This window comes from Molossus molossus, unplaced genomic scaffold (assembly GCF_014108415.1).
Source record: "Molossus molossus isolate mMolMol1 unplaced genomic scaffold, mMolMol1.p scaffold_m16_p_5, whole genome shotgun sequence".
Taxonomy (NCBI): domain Eukaryota; kingdom Metazoa; phylum Chordata; class Mammalia; order Chiroptera; family Molossidae; genus Molossus; species Molossus molossus.
The window spans coordinates 63,671,989-63,691,016 of record NW_023425388.1 but is presented as its reverse complement, the minus strand read 5'-3'; the positions used below and the strand labels follow the sequence as shown (position 1 = coordinate 63,691,016).

The 19,028-nt window shown below is 53.4% G+C and overlaps 1 protein-coding gene across 1 annotated transcript in view; it reads right to left on the bottom strand.

Annotated features, from left to right (window-relative positions):
• The window catches only part of SEMA5B (semaphorin 5B), a 111,819-nt gene that overhangs the window by 75,700 nt on the left and 17,091 nt on the right, over window positions 1–19,028 (bottom strand). The gene's annotated exons all lie outside the window — the stretch shown is intronic.

Genomic DNA, 19,028 nt, shown 5'->3' with positions numbered 1-19,028 from the left:
CAGTGGGGGAAGGGAAGGGAAGCTGTTTTCTCAGGCTGCATTTCTTGCAAGCTCCTTGGAGACGGGAGAAAGGCCGGGAAAGGTCTCAGCGGAGGCCTGGGCGGCTCAGTGAACCAGTGGAAAGCGGGATACTGAGCCTGACCCGACGGGGGGTTTGAGGACCTCCAGGAAACCTGTGCCAGCCACCGGCACTAAGGAAGGAGGGAGGGTTTTGGGCAAGGGGCAGGGCCTGGAGGGGAGAAAAAGCAGGAGGGAGGAGGCTCCTATGAAACACTGAGGTTCAGGGCACTGTCCCCTCCTAAATGCAGGTTCACACCGGAGGGCAAGGACAAAGTTCTTTTTCTTTTGGTGTCATCACAGAATCCAGTCCAGGCTGGGCCTTTCACATTCTGTTTTGTGAATGACTGCAGGTGGCCAGACAGGATTCTTAGCCTATTATCAGCACCCCAGCGAGTGGGATTTAGGGGTCTGCAAGAGCAAACCGATTATTAGTATTACTTGAATTAACTCGGCGCTGGGCTGAATGCCAGCAGCGGGAGAGAGATGTTAGGGCGTCCTGCTCCTCGGGAGAGGCCTGTTAAAGTCGCTGGGAGGTGCTCTCCCCCGAGGCTCTGAAAGGACAGGCTGGTTCCGCCACTGCCGCTGCTGCAGGGAGCATGTGGGGAGGGTCAGGGCTGGCATCTTGGAGTCAAGGCAGGTCCTCAGGTCCCCGGTGTGCACCACAGAGGCCCCGTGTGCACCAGACTGCTGCCTGCCCCTGCAGGCTCCTCCCTAAAGGGGATGGAAGGGAAACCACCTTCAGTCCTTTCGGGAAAATGCCAGCGTATACGGAGGGAGCTTTGTTTGTAATTTTGATACTCTAATGACGTCCTCGAGATAACTAGCTGGCCATGCTCCAGAATGTAGCTTCTGGAGTTTGTGTAGGTCACTCGTTATTGCAAGACGGGAACTGATGAGGTCAGCCACGGAGCTGCAGTGGGAAGGGGCCAAGGTGTTCTGGGGCCTCGCTCCTCGGCATCACCCAGAGGACATGTTAAACATGCCACTGGGCCCCATCCCCAGAGTTTCTGATTCTGTGGTCTAACAATTCTAGGTTAATGCTGATGCTGCTGGTCCGAGGTCCACGCTATGAGGACTCCTGTTCTAGAACACCCTCTTGTTTCATGTCTGAGGAACAGGCCTGGGACTGGCCTGGAGGGTCAGGTAATAACAGCCCTGAGCCCCTCCTCCCCTGGAACAGGAGATGTGGAGGTGAGGCCGAGTGGAGAGGAAAAACGCCAGACACAGTTAAGATCGAACATACACTCTCTCTAGCCCAGGTGTTCAGGTAGGATCTACAGAAACACCAGCCACCAAGATCCCGCTGGAAGGTCTGAATGGACAACTGGGGAGGAAGTGATCAGTCCCGAGGTTGCACAGGCAGACAGGGGCAGGGAGGGGAGAGGTGGGGACGGAGGGAACAGATTGTGGAAAGCAATTAACCCAGACTGGAGAATGGAGGGGCACTGGGGAGCCTCATGCCAGCCCTGGGGGACAGAGATTAACAAGCTCCTCTAGGACTTGGCAGTTTGGGAGCAGCCCTGCTACTTCCAGCTGTGACTTGACCCCAGATCTCAGTTATCTCCCCAAAGACTTAAGGTGGGGGTTGGGAAGCTGCTGGGAGAATAGCCAGAAAACCAATTAGTCTGGACCTCAGCCGGGCTCCCATGGCTGTTTGAGGGCCACCATGTCGCAGGCAGCCTCTGCCGTCCCCTGGACTGAGCTGCTTGGAGCCAGAGACAGCATCGTCTAGCACAGGGCTGGTATAAACTCAACAGAGGTTGAATGAAAGAAATGAATGCAGCCCTCCTGCTCCGGAAGAAGCAGGCTCTGCCTTAGTATAATTCCTCCAGGAGGAATCACATCTGCTTATGCCTTCAGCGTGAATCTCCCGGTCTGCGGATGGCCAGCGGGCTCCTGTCACTAATTGGCATGTGCATGTGGGCAGGAGTCCCATTTTGCATGACACCCTCTCGCCTCTCTCTCCTTGTTCCACTACGGGGAAAATCCTTTCTGACCAGCATGTGTTCTGACAGAGTCAACACCCTTCTGTGGGGGACTGGGCTGGGGATCCCTGACCCTGCTAGAAGCTTTATATGGTCACCCGTCCAGTTTCCAGGCTCACAGCCCCTGTTTCCCAGCAGCCACACAGAGGCCCCTGGCGGGCCAGAGAGGACTATGAGTGTGAGTCCCTGCCTGGTACTGCTCAGGCTCAGGTGCAGGGGAGAGAATCCTGCATGCACAGCTGCACTGTGGCTTCTCCCTGTAATAGGGCCTTGAGCTGGCCCACGGCTCTGTCCCTGTTCACGCTGGGGAGTCTCATGTCAGTCCTGGAGGTTACGTACCCCCAGGCCTGGCCCTGCCCACGGGCCCTGTGCTCCTATGGGAGCAGCCAGCCCAGAACGGGATAGGCACATGGCAGATGGGGACCCTGCTCCATCCCGGGACCATGACACTGTAAACCTCAGAGAATTGCCACCACTGCGAGTCCAAAAGCTGCGAGTCACGGAGCCAGTCATCACCCCAAAGCCGCCGTCAGTGGGATTTCTCTCCCTTTCTCCACTTTGGGCTTTGGGGCAAATGTCAGGAGGGAATGGTGGACCCTGCAGTGGGATTTTCCTTCCCGGACCTCACCCTGCGTAGATGGAGGCTCAACCCAGACCCTCCGAGCCTCACCGCCATGTCTCCACTGGAAAGACCTCGAAGTGGGTGGAGGCTAGGAGGAGGACTGGAGGTGATTCCCAGCCTAAACGGGGTGGAAACATGACTGAGATCACCCGAGCGCAGAGCCCAGGTGTCGCACTCCCAGGCCCGAGCTGGCCACTCTCCCGGACTCGTGTGTGAGACCCAGTCCCACTGGCCAAGGAGGGGATGCAGCAGCGACAGCGGCAGATTCACGAAAACCAGCATTCTCAGCTGGGGCAGTTTTGCCATTGGGGGACATTTGGTAATGTCTGGAGACGTTTTTATTTTTATTTTAATTTTTCAATTACAGTTTATTTTCCATATTATTTTGTGTTGGTTTCAGGTATACAGCATAGTGGCCAATCACATACTTGGAGACACTTTTCATTGTTACAACGAGGGTGCTACTGGCGAGTAGAGGATGGGGTGCTACAAAACATCCTACAAAGCACAGGACAGTCCCCCCACTGAGAGCTCTCCAGCCCCAAATGTCAACGGCTTAGCTGTCGAAAAGCCCTGCCCTAAACCCTGCTGCTCCCCACCCCCCACCATGATTTGGGAATCAGAGCTCAGAATTCTGAAATGAGTCAGAATCCTGGTCCTCCGTCCCTGCCTTGGATGTCAGACAGGCCGCAAGGGATCAGGATAGATTGGAAGCATGAGGTGAAATGCTGTTCCCCTCAGAGCCTCTGAAAAGTTGGAGATACTCCCCAAAGGGATGTCAGAAGTCATCACACCCAAACATACTCTTTCTATGAAACTTATGGAGCTGCAAAGACTACAATGACAAGGGGCGGGAAACACAGCACAGACACGTCTGCAACGCTAGAGAGACAGGCATTCCCATGGCGGCAAAGGAGGGTTCAGGGTCCACAGGAACGCAGGCAGCACAACCTCACTCAGCAGGGAGTGGCCACCTGGTCCCAGGGGCAGCCAGGGCGAAAACATAACCAAGGACAATGGAGTAGGTGGGCAGGCAAGGACAGGGCTGTCACAGAGGGTCCCTGGGTCCCAAAGGCTGCAACTCCCCAGCCTCATCATCTCATTTTGCACATCCCAGATGGGGACCTGCCACTGTCCCAGTGCCTGTTCCTGGGAGTGCCGGCAGCCCCCTGGCCTTCAGGGGCCCAGCAGCACCCGGTCCAAGTGAGCAAGTAGAAGAACTAAAGGGTCCTTGTTAGTAGCCCCAGGATGGTGACGTCAGGGTGGGAGGAGGCAATGTGTCCCACAGCAGGGAAAGAGAAGGGCTGTCTCACCATGTCCCCAGCTCTTCAGCCAGCAGGGTTTTGGCAGCAAGTTGGCCCCAAACCCTGGAACACCTGTGCGTAGTGGGCATTCTGGATGCCATCCCTCCACACACTCTCAGGCCCATCGTCACCCAACCAGGGCACGAAGCGGTGCGAGAATCCTCTCCTTCCAAGGTCCCCTTGCTCCTGAGAAACACACCTGCAGCCCCCGTTCCCTGACACCACACTTCCTCACCCCAGGTTGGCCCTGCTCCTTAGATCATCCACCCCACCCCCCTGGCAGGAGGTGAGGGAAATGAATGCCTCATCTCGTAAAATCAAGCTGCAGGCCTGGTCAGTAGTGGCGCACGTGGGCACGACCATCGAACCTGAAAAGGGACATCTGTCCTGTACTCACCACTGGCAGCTCCGCCTCAGGGTGGGGAATCGGAGGCACTGGCAGGAGATGCAGTCCTGGGGCAGCAGGCAGGGCAGCCGGCAGTCAGTCAGGGCCAGGGAGCCCCCGTGCCAGCACTCGGGACCCCAGCCCCGCCTGGGAGCGGACCCAGGGCTGCAGACAAACTCAGCTCCCAGGTCCCTGAAAGGGGCTGGGGGCTTCCCTGGGCTGATGAGGACTGGAGTCCCCACTAGTGTTTCTCAGTCCAGGGGACCAGGCCTGCTGCTACTGTTTTCAGAGAGAAAGCACCTCTCCCTAAGATGAGCCCAGGCCGCTGTGCTCAGGTTAACAAGAAAACGTCTCCGTCCTGCCTGGCGGCCCCAGGTGGCAGGGTCCAGCTGCAGGAAAAGCAGGATGCATGCAGCAGCCCGACCCGAGCAGCTCCGATTGTCCCTCACACTGCGGAGCCTGCTCCCAGCACCAGACGAAGCCCTGGAAACAGCCCCAGTGACATACCAATCACCAGTGCCCAGGATGTCCTCTGGCCAAGCCCCAGCCACCCCATCAGGGCTGGCTTCCTCTCCCATTTCCTCAAAGGCGCATGAGGATGGTTGAGGATGATTTATACTCATGGAGTGAATTCCTCATCCCAGAAATAACTCCAACTTTGGCTGGACCAGAGAGCAGTGGCGTAATGCCCTGGCTTAGGGACACGGATAAAGAGAGACCTGCCAGAGCTGTGTGTGTGTGTGTGTGTGTGTGTGTGTGTGTGTGTGCGCGTGTGCCCAGGAGAGGAGCGTGAGAGGCAGGTTGTATGCATCCTCCTGGGGTGTCTGTTCCTCCCTGATTTCCCTTCGATCCAGCTCTCCTCCTGGGTTTTGAGATGGAGGGGCTGGGGGGATGGGTGGTGAGAGACACAGATTCCAGAACAGGCAGGAGACACCATCCTTTCCTCCCTGCCTGGAGGGTGATAATGCCACCCCTCTTCCTCCTGCCGCCTCCACAGCTGCTGCTGTCAGCAGTCGGCTTCCTCTGCTCAACACTCTTGGGTAACAACTCAGGAAGAAGCTGCATTTCACAAAAGCATCTGCAGCACAGTCCCTCTTTCTCCAGCCCGGGTCCTTCCCTGTCCCCATTGGTCATGCCCCCCCCCCAACCCCATCCCAACGCCCATTCTCCACAAGATGGAGACCCCAGAAGCCTCCCCCACCAGCTCCCATCTCAGAGCCATGCCCCTCTTCACCCCATTCCTGGGGTCCTGGGCTGGGGGAGGAGAAGCCGGAGTCCAGGGAGCCACGGACTGCTGGCACCTTCCTGTACTGCAGCCTGTCACCAGGGTGTGCCGCAGTCACTTCAGGTTGTCAGCACAGTTCATCCTGACAGAAAACAGGGCTGAGGAGAGTGGTGGCGAAGAGTGGAGGGTATTCCATAGCCCTCATCTCCCTCCTTCTACACGATGATCAAGGAGGGTCTGAACATCTCCTCCTGTTCCATGTCCTGGCTGCCACCGAGCAGGCCAGGACTCCCTCTGCAGCGTCAACCTCTTCTTTGGAGAAGACCGTGGCTTGCTCTCAACTTCCGCCTTCCCTGACTTTTGAAACCAGGGGGGGCTTTGGTCCCTTTCCTACATTTCCCTACCATGCTAGTTTTGTGCTGATGGATTCGTAGAGAAAAACAGGGAAGACGGTAACCAGGGCGAAGGATCTGGTAAAGGGATGAGTGCCTTGGAGAAAGGTCACCCACAGGTTGTGACACCCCAGGCCTTGGAGGAACCCCATTAACTTGAGCATGCAAGGTGACCAGCTAGGTGGCTGGGTGATGTGGGTAACTGCCCAGGCTCAGGGATGAGGCAAAGCCAGGACTTTAAAACGTATTAACTATGTGATCTTGAGCAAATTGCTAAATCTCTGAGAGTCAGTGTCCTTGCATGAAAATTGGGAATGTTAATATCTACTTCCTAGGCTTGTCAGGAGGATCAAATAAGATAAAATATGGAAGGTGACATGCGCATGCCTGGTCGATATGAGGCCCCCAGGGAACGCTAGATCCCGGTTTTCTTCTTCCACGGAATCCTGGGATGAATGTGTGTCTCCCGCAACGGGAAACAACCTTCAGGAGGGCTGCTTACAGAAGGGACTCTGAGAAGCCGAGAGCGGCATTTAGAAGGAGCAGCGCCAGGGTGTAAATCCAGAGAGGAGAGGCTGAGGGCATGTTGGAAAAGCAAGTCCAGCAGAGGGGACAGAACCTAAAACAGGGCAAGCCACGCTGGGGATCGGGACCCCTGCAAGGGCTGGAGGAACCACAGAGAGAACAGGACACCGTGTTGGGGGTCTTCTCGAATGGAATCCAGGGACCACAGCAGAGAATGGCTGGATCAGCACCTACAATCAGCGAAAATGGACAACCCGAGGCCTAAATAGAATGGAGCCAAGTTTCTCCAGAAACCACAAGGGACTAAAGTAAATGACCCAGGCTCTACAGAAAATCCTCAAAACAACCAATGCCCGCAGGGATGATGGGAGCACCACAGCCCAACCTTCTGGGCCTGGAGGCAGCCCTTGGGAAGAAGCTGTAATCACGGGTTGACCAGAGAGGTCTCCCTTCATCCCTAAAATGGACTTGCCTGGGCTGCACATGGTTTACATCCTGAAGCCCCCTCTGGCAGAGAGAAAGCTAAGAAACCATGGCACCCAAGCTTGTGAGGCGGCCTTGCTCTTTGGGATAATGAGGTGGAGGGGAAGCTCTGCTGGAGTAGAGAGAGGTGTTGGCCATAAATGCTCAGGCCAGCACTTCAGAAGAAACAGCCCGATATCATGGACAAATAGGGAAACCAAGAGGTTTGGGTTTTAATCCTAATTCTGCCAACAATGGCTGGGTTACTGGTCCTCTCTGGCTTTCTGTATCTTCTTTGAAATGAGACCAGATTTGCTGTCTTCAAGTATTTTTTTTTCAGCAGCAGAACCCGGCCTTCCAATGACATCTCATCTAGAACATCTGTATCTAGATCAGATAGAAGCAGAGGTACACGGATGGGTAGGGGCTGGACTCCGGATGCTCAGCCTCTCTCATCAGCTCCCGAGGTAGCTGGAGGAAGCCCAGGGTGCTCCAGAACACAGCAGGAAGCTACGGTATTAGCTGTCTCTGAGGGCTTTTCACCTTTCTGATGCCACGGTTTTTTATCCTCGGGGGAAGTTAAGTAGACACCAGGTTGGATGGGCACCAAGCTGGGGGGGCCAGCATGAGAGGTCCCATGGGAGGGAACAAACTGCCCCCCCAGCCCCCAGCACCTGTCCGGGCTGCAGGCCCTGCACTGGAGGCTGCTGAAGGTGGGGGCGGCGGCTACAGATGGCAGGAGGGAGGCCAGCCTGGCCCCAGACTCCAGGGTGACAAATGTACTACACAGAGAGGCCAGATGGATGCCCTGCCCCTGGCACCGGGGCTCCTCAAGAAACACTGGGCTGCTTTTCATGCCCTGAATCGTTACAGGCTCCCTCTCTCACCAGCTCAGCCAAATGATAAATCTCGCCTGCCAGGGGAGCTGGCTGCCCTGACCCCGGCCCTGTACCCCACTCCTGGCCTCGCCTCATGCCAAGATGGGGATCCAGGCACGGGCAGCAGAAGGAGGGCCTGTGCGTGGAGCTGGGCCCCCGGGCACTCAGGGGCCTGTCCTGGTTTGGCTTTTCAGAATGTTCTTCAGGCAGATCTTTTGTTCTTGCCTTTTGAATCTTTTCCTCCTCCTGTCCGGTATTCTACCCTGAGCCTTGACCACGCCCCCGTCACACGAGTTATAAATCGGACAAATTCGTAAGTTTCTTGACAGCCTGACGCCCGACACTGCCTTCTGTTTCTCACTCTACTGTGGTTTTCTTCTCCTCATCTCTTCAGCCTCCCTCACTTTTCTCTCTTCTCCTCTCCCTCTCTCCTCCTCCTCTACCCTCCCCTTCCTTCCTGGCATCTCTTCTCAACCGTTCCTCTGCGCCGCCCACCCCGGAAGACCTCCTCCAGATCCACCTGAGGTCAGCACCTGCTTTACAGGTGAGGAGACTGAGGCCCCTCCACCAGGGGGTGCAGGTGGCCGTGGAAGGCCAGGAGGGTCAGCGATTGCTTCAGCCATCCTGATTCTATCACTTGGAGCATGTTTAGGGCAGGACCCAGACAGATGCTCACTGGTGTGCTCCCTCCCTCCTTCTGCAGCAAAGATGCTGCATCTCTGCCCTATTTCACTTAGAAGGGAAAGGTCAAGGTCGTGTTTCTACAGGCAAAGTCACTGTCAGGAGAAATCTTTGAGAAGTTTATCAGCTCCCTGCCTCCACCCCCAGGCCAGGAGACCCTGCTGCTCCCCCATACTATGCAGAATGGGTTTCTCTCCTTATTGGGTCTCCCTAGGACAGAGATTTCCCCCCACTTCTCTGGATCACCCTTTCTTGTCCTTACACCCCAAGTTAGGGCATTTCCCCCTTAGATGTGGTCAGCAAACGAGCAGAGCATGCCATGCTGGACACTGCCATGCTGGCCACGGTTGTTAAGAAGGCTCCTCACAGGAGCCTCCCTGGGGGCCCTCTGACCACAGATTGGACACCCCCAACCCCAGCCTGATAGTTCCCATTCCCAGAGCCAGTCTCACAAAGCAGTGCCCTACGGTGGCTTTGCAAACCCTCCTGGAGTGCTCTGAATGAGCAGGGAGGCCTGCTTCACCCCTGCTGGGGGTCAGCTGCTCAGAGCAGCCAGCAGAGGTGGCCTGCCAGGCAGGAGGGGCCAGCTGGGTGGGGTAGAAAGGACACGTGGGCTTTGGAATCAGGGAACTTGGCTAGATCCTGACATAGCACTTATGAGCATCTTGACCTTGAGCAAGCCTCCAGGTCTCACCCATTTCATGGGGGAGATAAAAGTTCCAAGCTTATCTATTTCACCAAGTGTAAGAGGATTAAAAAGACAAGCTGGTGGCCATGTTCTGGAAATGGACATAAGGCAGGAGTGCTATTCCCCAGTGTGCTGACCAGTCAATAGTCCATGCCATCGGCCAGCTCCAAGCCCACCCTACAAGGCGACTCATTTCGCTTCAGGACAGTGCCGCCCAGCTTCCTCTCCGTGTGGCTTTGCTCCTGACTCCTGGACCCCTTGAGTCCCCAGCTAGGAGGCTGAGGCTCTCTGCGGTCTCGCCCCAGAGTCCCCATTTGGTGAAAGCGCACTCCGAGTCTCGTCTTTGCACTCACTACAAGTGGGGAGATTTACTTCTGAGACCTTCATTATCACCTAATTGTGTTCCCACTAAAGACTCATTAATTAGCCATTCTAAATCTGTCAGCACATTTAAACAGACTCGTAGACTCACAGACTTTCTTAGAGTTGGAAGAGAACCTCTGCACGTCCAACCTGTTCAACCCTCTCGTGCTAGAACTGAGAAGAGTGAGGCCCAGACTGATTAAGTAACAACCGAGGTCACACAGCCAGCTAGTGACGAAGTCGGGGCTAGAGACCCACACCCTGGAGTCCCAGCGCAGGGTCGTCCCCTCCTTCCCAGCACACCACCTTCCCACAGGAGCGCAAGGTCACCCTCCGCCTCTGCCTTCTGTTCTTTTCCCAAAGGAGCTGTTCTAGATTGAGGTATGACCCCAGCTGGAAGAAAATTTAAATGTGGATTTTCCAGTAGATTTAAAAAAAACAACAACAACCACTAAGAATGAGGATATATGTACCTGAGCCAGATGATGGCCCCTATAATATGCGGATGGGCCTCGTGTCTCCTGGCCGCGAGGGCAGCACCACCCTCCCCTTCCTGGGGACGAGCAGACACTGGACCGCCTGCCTCAGGTGAAATCCAGCCCCTGCCTGACATTCCGTCTCAGAATCTCTGGAGCAGGGCCCGAGAATCTGCATTTTGAGTACAAGTTAGAAGACCTTCTAAAAAAGAGAAAACAGCAAACATATACAGTCGGCCCTCGTTTATCGTGGCTAATCAGTTCCAGACTTGACCACAACGAAGGGATTTCCGCGAAGGAGGAGTTTATACACCGTCGTCCCTGGCCACCTGCGCTTGACCCCGGCGGCTTCCCTCCACCGCGGTTTTTCAGCTGCAGCGTAGTGTCTAGTACAGTGTCCGAACAGGCTGCGAGGAGCGAAGCCGCGGGGGTCGAAGCGCGAAGTGGCGAGGGCCGACTGTGCAAGGCTACGCAGACGACGGGGAGGAGGGAGGAAGCACAGCGGGGCAGCCAGCCGTCTGGAAGGGTCTAATAATGGATCCAGGGCAGCTGCAGGAGGAGCTGGACCGAGAGCAGTCAGGAAGCGCAGGTAACCCAGGCAGTGGCTCGGGTCCAGGACCCTGGGTAAGGGCCCATACCTGGGCCAGGGTTCTCAGTCATGATGGCCACGGGCCCACTGTCTATGAGACAAGTGTCTGCCAGGACGGCAGTTTCAACCTGAGGCCAAGGGGGTGGCCCTGGAGGCCCAGGAGGGAATAATGAATGTCTCTATAGCACTCAGTCTGCACCAGGCTCTGCCCCAAATCTTTATGTATATTAACACATTGAATCTTATTTAAACTCTGTGAAGTGGGGCACTGTTATCACCCCATGCTATGAGGAGGACAGGCTAGGAAATTGGCCGCAGGGCCAGGAAGTGGCAGAGCAGGGACTGAGACCTTCTCCGACTCCTCCACTGGCTTCCTGCCTCCAGAGAAGCTGGTCCTTCGGACTGGGGTGCACGGCATTTCTTGTGGGGAGAGCTATAGCTTGAAAGGGAACTGACGGTGAGTCTCCATTTGGGTGTCACCTCCACATTTTCTCTCATGGTGGCAAAGACGGGCCACAGCTCTCAGAATCTCAGAGCGTGGGGTTTTTTTTTTGCTTTGTTTAGTTTTTTCCCCCTGCAGAGGCCTGGGTAGCAGTAGGAGTATAAAAATGGGAGAAAGTCTGAGAATCCAAGCCACAGGCTGGAAAGGAAACTATTTCCCCCACCTCGCCATTTTTTCAACCTGGCTGGTGGCAGCAGAAACTTCACCAAGGGCTGCAGCAGCCCTCCGTGGGCTGGGAGAGGCCCATGTACCTTTCACAGGGAAGCCCCCGCATCCCCCTCACCAGACGTGGCCTCAGGGCAGGGAGAGCAACCTCTGGACCTTCCCTTCCAGTATTCAGTACACCAATGCCACTGCATCCAACTCTTCTTTCCCGCCTCTCTCCCCTTTAACATCCCCAGGGACCGAAAATCCAGAGTGTATCTGTAATATACTGAAGAATGCATTCAGACAATATACGCTAAATTGCACCCACTCAGCCCCTCTCAAGCCCAGGCCAGACGACTTCCCATCCAGCTTCACCCTGAGTGGCCCAACAAGGGAATTAGAGGCAGAAGGGCTGAGCACAGATACCCCATAACCCAGATCCCTAAGAGGGGATGCCAGTCCTTGGGTGTTTATCGGGTAACACTCCTCTGAAAACTGAAATTCCACACTCTAAGGTAAATGCTAGAGGTTGCGCGTCACGTAAGAGTAACACAAAACACAATCCTTGCTTTCCAGGAAACAAGGTATGAACACAGTGTCATTTTCAAAACAATGTCAGAATAAGTGTTCTACACAATCACTTCTATTGATGTTGGAAAGATCAGTTCGATGGGCGGTGCATCCCAGCATGTCAAGCATCATTAGAGAGGTCCTGGTGGGAGAAATTCAAGTGCAGGGAAATGAAAATGGGTTAGGTTCATGGGGCTGGGGAGTGAGAAAGGAAGAGGCAACTTGAGAGCATCGTTCTTAGGGCTCTGTGTTGGGTCCCCAAAGACAGGCATCGTGGACCGGGGATGTGGTAGAGCTAACTTTTAACTCTTCAGTGAACTTAATGCATTGAATATGGAAAGAGCCCTTCACAATTTTTTATACTAAAAGAATAAAGAGTTCTATTAAGCATTGTAAGTTGCAGTCAGTAGCCTTTGGGACACCATACCACATCCCATCTATCATCAGTCAAACCCAATGGCAAGTTCATTCTTGCACAATCTATGAATTAGGGCAAAACTCCCTTCAACATACAGTAAGAGGATCTACTCAGGTCTTGTGAGCAGGGCTTGGAGGATTACCTCTCGTTTCTGATCAGGAAAGGTATTGCCTCTGAAGCAGACCTTCAAAGCCCCCCAAGCCCTTCATGTGGATAACCATTGAGAGGTTTGTCTAAAGCAAGAAACAGCCAAGTTTCACAGTTCATTGTTAGCTGCACAAACAGAGGCAAACCCCTGCTCTTCTTCCATGGGAGAGAGTGACCCAGTGCAGAGAAAAAGCACCAGTGAGCTAGGTGAGAAGCTCGGGCTGTGACTCCCGAAGAGCAAACTGCAGTTCTTGGCGGTGGGAGGTGGAGGCAGTCCCATCCGGAAGACCTGACCAGCAGGTGCTGATCACCACGTTATGTATGTCTCTTAGCGACCAGTGGAGCACCTGCTTAGGAGACATCTCAACAGAGGCTCTTTAGGGTTGTTTATTCCAAAAGAAAGTGCTTTGGATGGCATTTCAAAATTAAATTTGTTAAGAACTAATTATAAAATTAAGCTTCGTGTAAACCCACTGAGCTTTGGGTTTCTTATCTGTAAAGGGATGAGGCTCCCCGTGCTAGCTATTTCTAAGATAAGGATGAGGTGGCGCTTTGTAAGCTGGAAAGCACTACCAAGAAAATGAGCAGCCTCGAGACTCTGTGGTATGCCTTTAGCATCCTAATAAACCTGAGCGATAAAGCACAATGAGCAGCTATAATTGCCCACAGGAGGGAGAAAGCACCCTGCGGGCACATGCAGACTGCTGCGTTCATGTCAATTTCAGAGTTCTTGAATGTCCAGGACGTGCATCGTGAAACATCCTGGGGACACGAAGGTCACTGAGAAGCAGTCACTACCTACCTAGAAAATCTCAGGAAGAAATAAGCCCCCACATCAACATCAAAATCAAACTCCTGAGAAACGAAAAAACAGAGACACAAAGGACACGGACCAAAACCTTCAGGCTTCCCTCAGAACCCACTCACGGTTATTTCACATATTCCACATTTAACCACTGTACCCTTTTAGTTACAAGTAACCAAAAACACAACTCAATTCAAAGAAAATACAACAATTCACAGGAGAGGAGGTTCAGAGGTTAGAAAAATCCCACCATCCAGTCCACAGTTTTCATCTCTCCACTGTGCCAGCCTCTGTGATTCCAAGTTCCACTCTGCCATCCCCAGTAGGCTTTTTCCCAAAGAAAGTTCTGGAAGTTATAATTCGGCTGCCAAGAGCAATGGGGGCTTGTCTCCTCACTTACATTTGCTTGGAGAAAGGTTCCCTGAGGCTCTCCATTGCTAATGAGGAAGAGCTTTCCCAGAAATCAGCTGAGAACCTTTCTTCAAATCCCATTCGTCAGCCCTGGCTGGTTTGGCTCAGCGGTTAGAGCATGAACCCGCAGACCAATGAGTTGCGGGTTCGATTCCGGCCAAGGGCACATACCTTGGTTATGGTTCGTCCCCGGCCCTGGTTGGGGTTGTACGGAAGGCAGCCAGTCGATGTGTTGATGTGTCCCTCTCACATCGATGTTTCTATCTCTCTCCCTTTCTCTCCCTCTCTCTCCTTCCCACTCTATCTGAAGATAAATACAAAAAAGTATCCTCGGGTGAGGATAAAAATAAAAATCCCATTTGTCAAAATTGTGTCACGTGTGCATCCATGACCCAACCACTGACAAAGGACAAGAGGGTCTCCTTAAACCAATGAGACCCACCTCCCTAGGCTGTCAATCCCAGACTTCATTGCTGCTACTCAGGGAGGGGGTGTGGAATGGATGTTGGGAGGTTAACCATGAGATACCCTACTCAGCTATAAGAACTGAAGTTATCCACTTTCCAAGCTTACATAGGGAGTGGAAATTAAAAGTGGAGATTTGCTTTAGGCAGGTACATTGTGTCTAGCAAGAAGGGACATCCGTCTGCAAGAAGCATAACTGGAAAAACGAAAACTCAGGCACAGCAAGTCAAAACCTCAAGGGGGCCATTCGGTGTAAGCAACTCGTCCCAGAGCCCCACTGAATTAAGGCTCTGTACGTTAATTAAGGTTCTAACATACCCGTGGGACATCAAGTAAAGGTTACGTTTATGCTTGCGCGACTCTTTAAAAAGGCAGGGATGCGTGTACTACATTTTATAGAAAATCACAGACACAGTGGCTGACAATTTGTAAGCGTTGTTGCTGAAAGGGACAGAACTTGTGTTAGTTAAAAAACTTTGAAATTTGGAACGACTCACCCCAGCTTCTCTGGAAAGCTGGGTTTTAATGCGCGGATTGCAAATAGGACACACCACACGCCGTGAGCCGTCATGGCTGGCCTTCCCCCCAGGCTCCTCAGCGGATGAAAATTGATTGCTCCTCATTTCCAGACTGGGTGGCTGATTACCAGTGCCAAACAAATAGTAGGTATTTGCATTACGGTATTGCCCTTTAGAACAAAAATTCAGACTCCCAGTCCCCCCTAGACCTATCAAATGAGACTCTCACAGGTGTGGGCCATACTCTGTCCTCCCTTAAAGTTTCCGTAGTAAATCTGGTGATCAGCCAGACCAGACCTCCCACTACCTCCCCGAGGATCCAGAATGCTCAGTAGGAAAAGCCCTCCGAATAAGGGCCAGGGCCTCATGGAGCTTTATTTTTTTATTTTTTTTTATCCTCACCCGAGGACATTTTTCCATTTTTTGTTCAGATAGAGCGGGAGGGAGAGAGAGGAAGAGAGAGAGAGAGAAACATCGACGTGAAGGGACACATCGAGTGGCTGCCACCCGCACGACCAACCAGGGCCGGGGACAAACTGCAACCAAGGTACGTGCCCTTAGCGGGAACCGAACCCGGGTCTCTCTCTGTACTGCAAGCCGACGCTCCAACCGCTGAGCCAAACTGGCCAGGGCCCTCATGGAGCTTTACAAGGTCATCTCTTTTGTACTCTTTCTTGCCTTCAGGAAGACCAGCATGAAACAGCAGAAGCTCTGGACACTCACCCCTTCTGGAGACAGGCACAAACCCACCTTCCCAGCAGCAAGGCCCAGCAGTTCCTGACACACACCACCCAGCAAGTGATGCTCTTGCTTTAGAACTACAGCCAACCCGCCTCTCAGCTCCCCTACCCAACCTCTTCCTGCCCATAGCCTCCCGCACCCCAACAGCATCGAGGTCCTGGGAGGGCAATATCAGCTAGACAACATGGTCCCTCTCCAGCCAGGAAGGACATTCCTTGTCACCTATTAAATGACACCCCTGCTGGTTTCCACATCACAAGCTCCTTTCTGTAACTGACTCACCACCCCGTCCTGTCTCCCTCTTCAGCGACATTGTTCTTGTCATGTTTAGCCCCAACCCCTCTGACTGCCCCTGGCAGAGGGCTGGGGAAAGGAGCGGGACAGGGACTCAGGGCTCCTTGGTCACCAGCAATCCCCAGGGGGTCGGCCTGAGGCGGTGATATATACTTCTCACCTTTCTTCAGGCAAGGGAGAGAACAACATCCCAACCCCTGGAACACTCCAGCCAGGGAGACCTGGGTCCCAGGAACCTGCCCTGCACTGCAGGGGTCACCACGTCTGGCAAGTCAGCCCTCAGCCCCTCTGACACGCCACTCCCCAACTCCTGTGACCTTTAGTTACCAGCCTCTGTGTGACCAGAAATTACAGGCCTGCCCTTTACCCAGAGGCTCTCGCAGTCCTGGCTCCACAGAGCACTGTCTGCGTGTCCCGGGAGATGCCCTGCACGCCCTGAGCCTCAGCTCCCTCTTCTGGGATGGAGCAGGGTGATCCTGGCTTGTCTCCCAGTTCTTGTGAGCCTTAACCCCACAACAGCCCGGCCGGTGGGGCTCAGTGGACTGAGCATCGTCCCATGGACTGGGAGGCCCCAGTTCCATTCCCAGTCAGGGCACATGCTGGGGTTACAGGCTCGATCCCCAGTAGGGGGCATGTAGGAGGCAGCCGATCGATGTGTCTCTCTCACATTGATGTTTCTGTCTCTCTCTCCTTTCCTCTCTCTCTAAAAAAATAAAACAACAAAAACAAAACAAAAAAAACCCACAACAAATGTGAATGTTCACGCCTGAAGGATCACTGTCCACCGGGCTCAGAGCATCTCCAGCTGGGGACAGCATCTCATTCATCTGCGTCTCCAGTGTCTGGGTTGGCAAATGTCTCCCGAGCAATGGCTGGGGGATGGCACATGAACGGAAGGAGGAGCGGGCATCTAGGACAGGAGTGCATGGCAAGTCCGGAGGGTGAAACTGTAGTCAGGGATAGAAGAAATGCCCCCCCTCTCCTACTACCCTCCCGTCTATAGTGCCTCCCCGTTGATTAGACAGATAACTTTTAAAAGTTGCTCTAGCCCTGGCTGGTTTGGCTCAGCGGTTAGAGCATCGGCCTGCGGTCCCGAGAGACCCGGGTTCAGTTCCCCCTAAGGGCATGTACCTCGGTTGCAGTTTGTCCGCGGCCCTGGTTGGTCGTGCGGGTGGCAGCCACTCGATGTGTCCCTTTCACATCGATGTTTTTCTCTCTCTCTCTCTCTCTCCCTCCCACTCTACCTGAACAAAAATATGGAAAAAATGTCCTCAGGGAGGATAAAAAAATAAAAAAATAAAATAAAAGTTGCTCTAGCACCAAATAGAAAAGGATGTTATTAGAGCTCCTCCATGCCAATTTAAATAAAATATTGAACACATCCAACCTTTAAACTGAAAGGGAAATCCCTTGTAGCTAATGACTCTCTCAGGCCTGCTTGCCCTGGCTAGTACCGCAGAGAACATGGGCATTGCTGGGCGAGGTGGGAGCATGGGCGGGTCACTGAGGGCGAAGCCTGCGCTGACCCCTCATTGCTTTGGTTTCCTGGGGGAATCGGCGCTCAGGAGGCCGAGCGAGCCAGAACGGTGAACTTGTTTCTCCACACCCAACGGCTTCAATCCTGGAACCCACAGGACAATCCGTACCCCCTCATCAGCTCCGCAACATGAAATACCCTACCACCACCACCACCACCCCTGTTCTCGGAACAGAAACACAGCCTCAGAGATTGGAAGGCAGCTGCTTTTCACCACACACGGGTCCCAGCTGCATTTTCTGATATTCTCGCCCCCTCTGCATCCCCGGGCCTAAACTGGATGCTATAACTGGGTGGGATGTAAAGGAGAACCCCTTACCCAGAAAAGCATGTGGAAGCAGAGGGTGGTCATTTTTAGACATAAAAGAAGCCTCCCACAATGTTACCCTTGCACTCTGAGTACGGGGGCAAACTGGCAAGTCAGCATACCGTCTTGGGCACACACACACTTGTCTTGCCCCCTTCCTTCCGCCTCACTCAATGTCAGAGCTGGGCAGGGCCTTGCTCCCAGCAGCTGAGAGTGGCCTCGGGCACTCTCACGAGCCCCACAGTCACACACCCCGCCCCTGCCCTCACTCTGACCAGAGCACAGGGAGGCCAGAGCCAGGGGGCCTGCTTTGGCCTCCCTCTCCCTCATTCCAGAGCTCATAACATCCGCTAAGCACCTCTCGGCTTGACACCGTGAACCTGCCCCTACAGATCCCAAGTCAAGTATGAATCTAATTCCACAAACATCTAGTTGGCGCTAGGCAAGTGGACTGGAGTAGGGAAAGACCCAGAAAGTCCACAGGCCACTGTCAAAGTGCAGTTTTCACAATGCTCTCGTGTAATTATTTTACTCACTAATGAGGGAGGTAACGCTAGCTCAAGAGAGTCTGAAGAACAGGGGCTTAATAATCAGTCCAGAAAGGCACGCAGAAATGAGTTTGCTAAGTAGAGACAAAACTGGTTAATGTCCCGCGGGGCAATGAGACTGTAACTGTTGGAGACAGCTTTTCTGCTGGACAGAAAGAACTTCTACTGGGTAAGAAGCCATGCTATCTCATCAATCTATATGTTAACATCTAAACTCACAGAGTCTGGCCCTTAATCAATAATACATGGAAAGTTAAGCAAAAGTATCTTTCCCTAGAGAATGCATTAACCTCTGGGTGGACCTCTTAGGTGACAGTGAGGTAGTCAGGACATGCAGCCATCCTTGCCTGGTTTCCAAGTTTTGGAAGCTTTTTCCACCTTTGTCCTCAGGCACTTTCCAATACCTAGTAAAGCCAAGTGGTCGCACACAATCAGCCTAAACAGTCCCCAAAGAGTTATTGTCATTTTGTTAGGCGCAACAACGGCACGGTGTTTATTGGCAGTGTGAATAAATCCTTGTCACTCGAGATGCTCACTGAAGTATCCATAGATAAAATGACATGACGTCTGGGGTGTGCTCACAAACTTTCCAGGATAAACAGAAGTCGGGAGAACAGATGAAAGGAGATGGGCAGACTGTGGTAACTGCTGAAGCCCGCTGAGGGGTACACGGGATTCACAGGTGATTCTCTCTGCTTTGGGTAAATTCAAAGTGTTTGCATGCTGATAGTTAAAAAAAGACACCATCCTACCACGTGTTTATTATCTTCTCAAACACTGTAAGATTTATTGAGCTCACTGTTTTTTCTCTGTCTCCCCTGCTTAGATTAGGAACTCCACAGGGCCCGGGCTCCTGGTCGGTCTTTCCCTCCCAAGCCGAGAAGAGCAGCCTGTACCCGTAGGCACTCGTGGGTATTTGTTAAAGAATTATTTGAGAAAGCAGGAGGGGGGTGGGAGTGGGGAGGAGGGAGCCAATGGGGGAG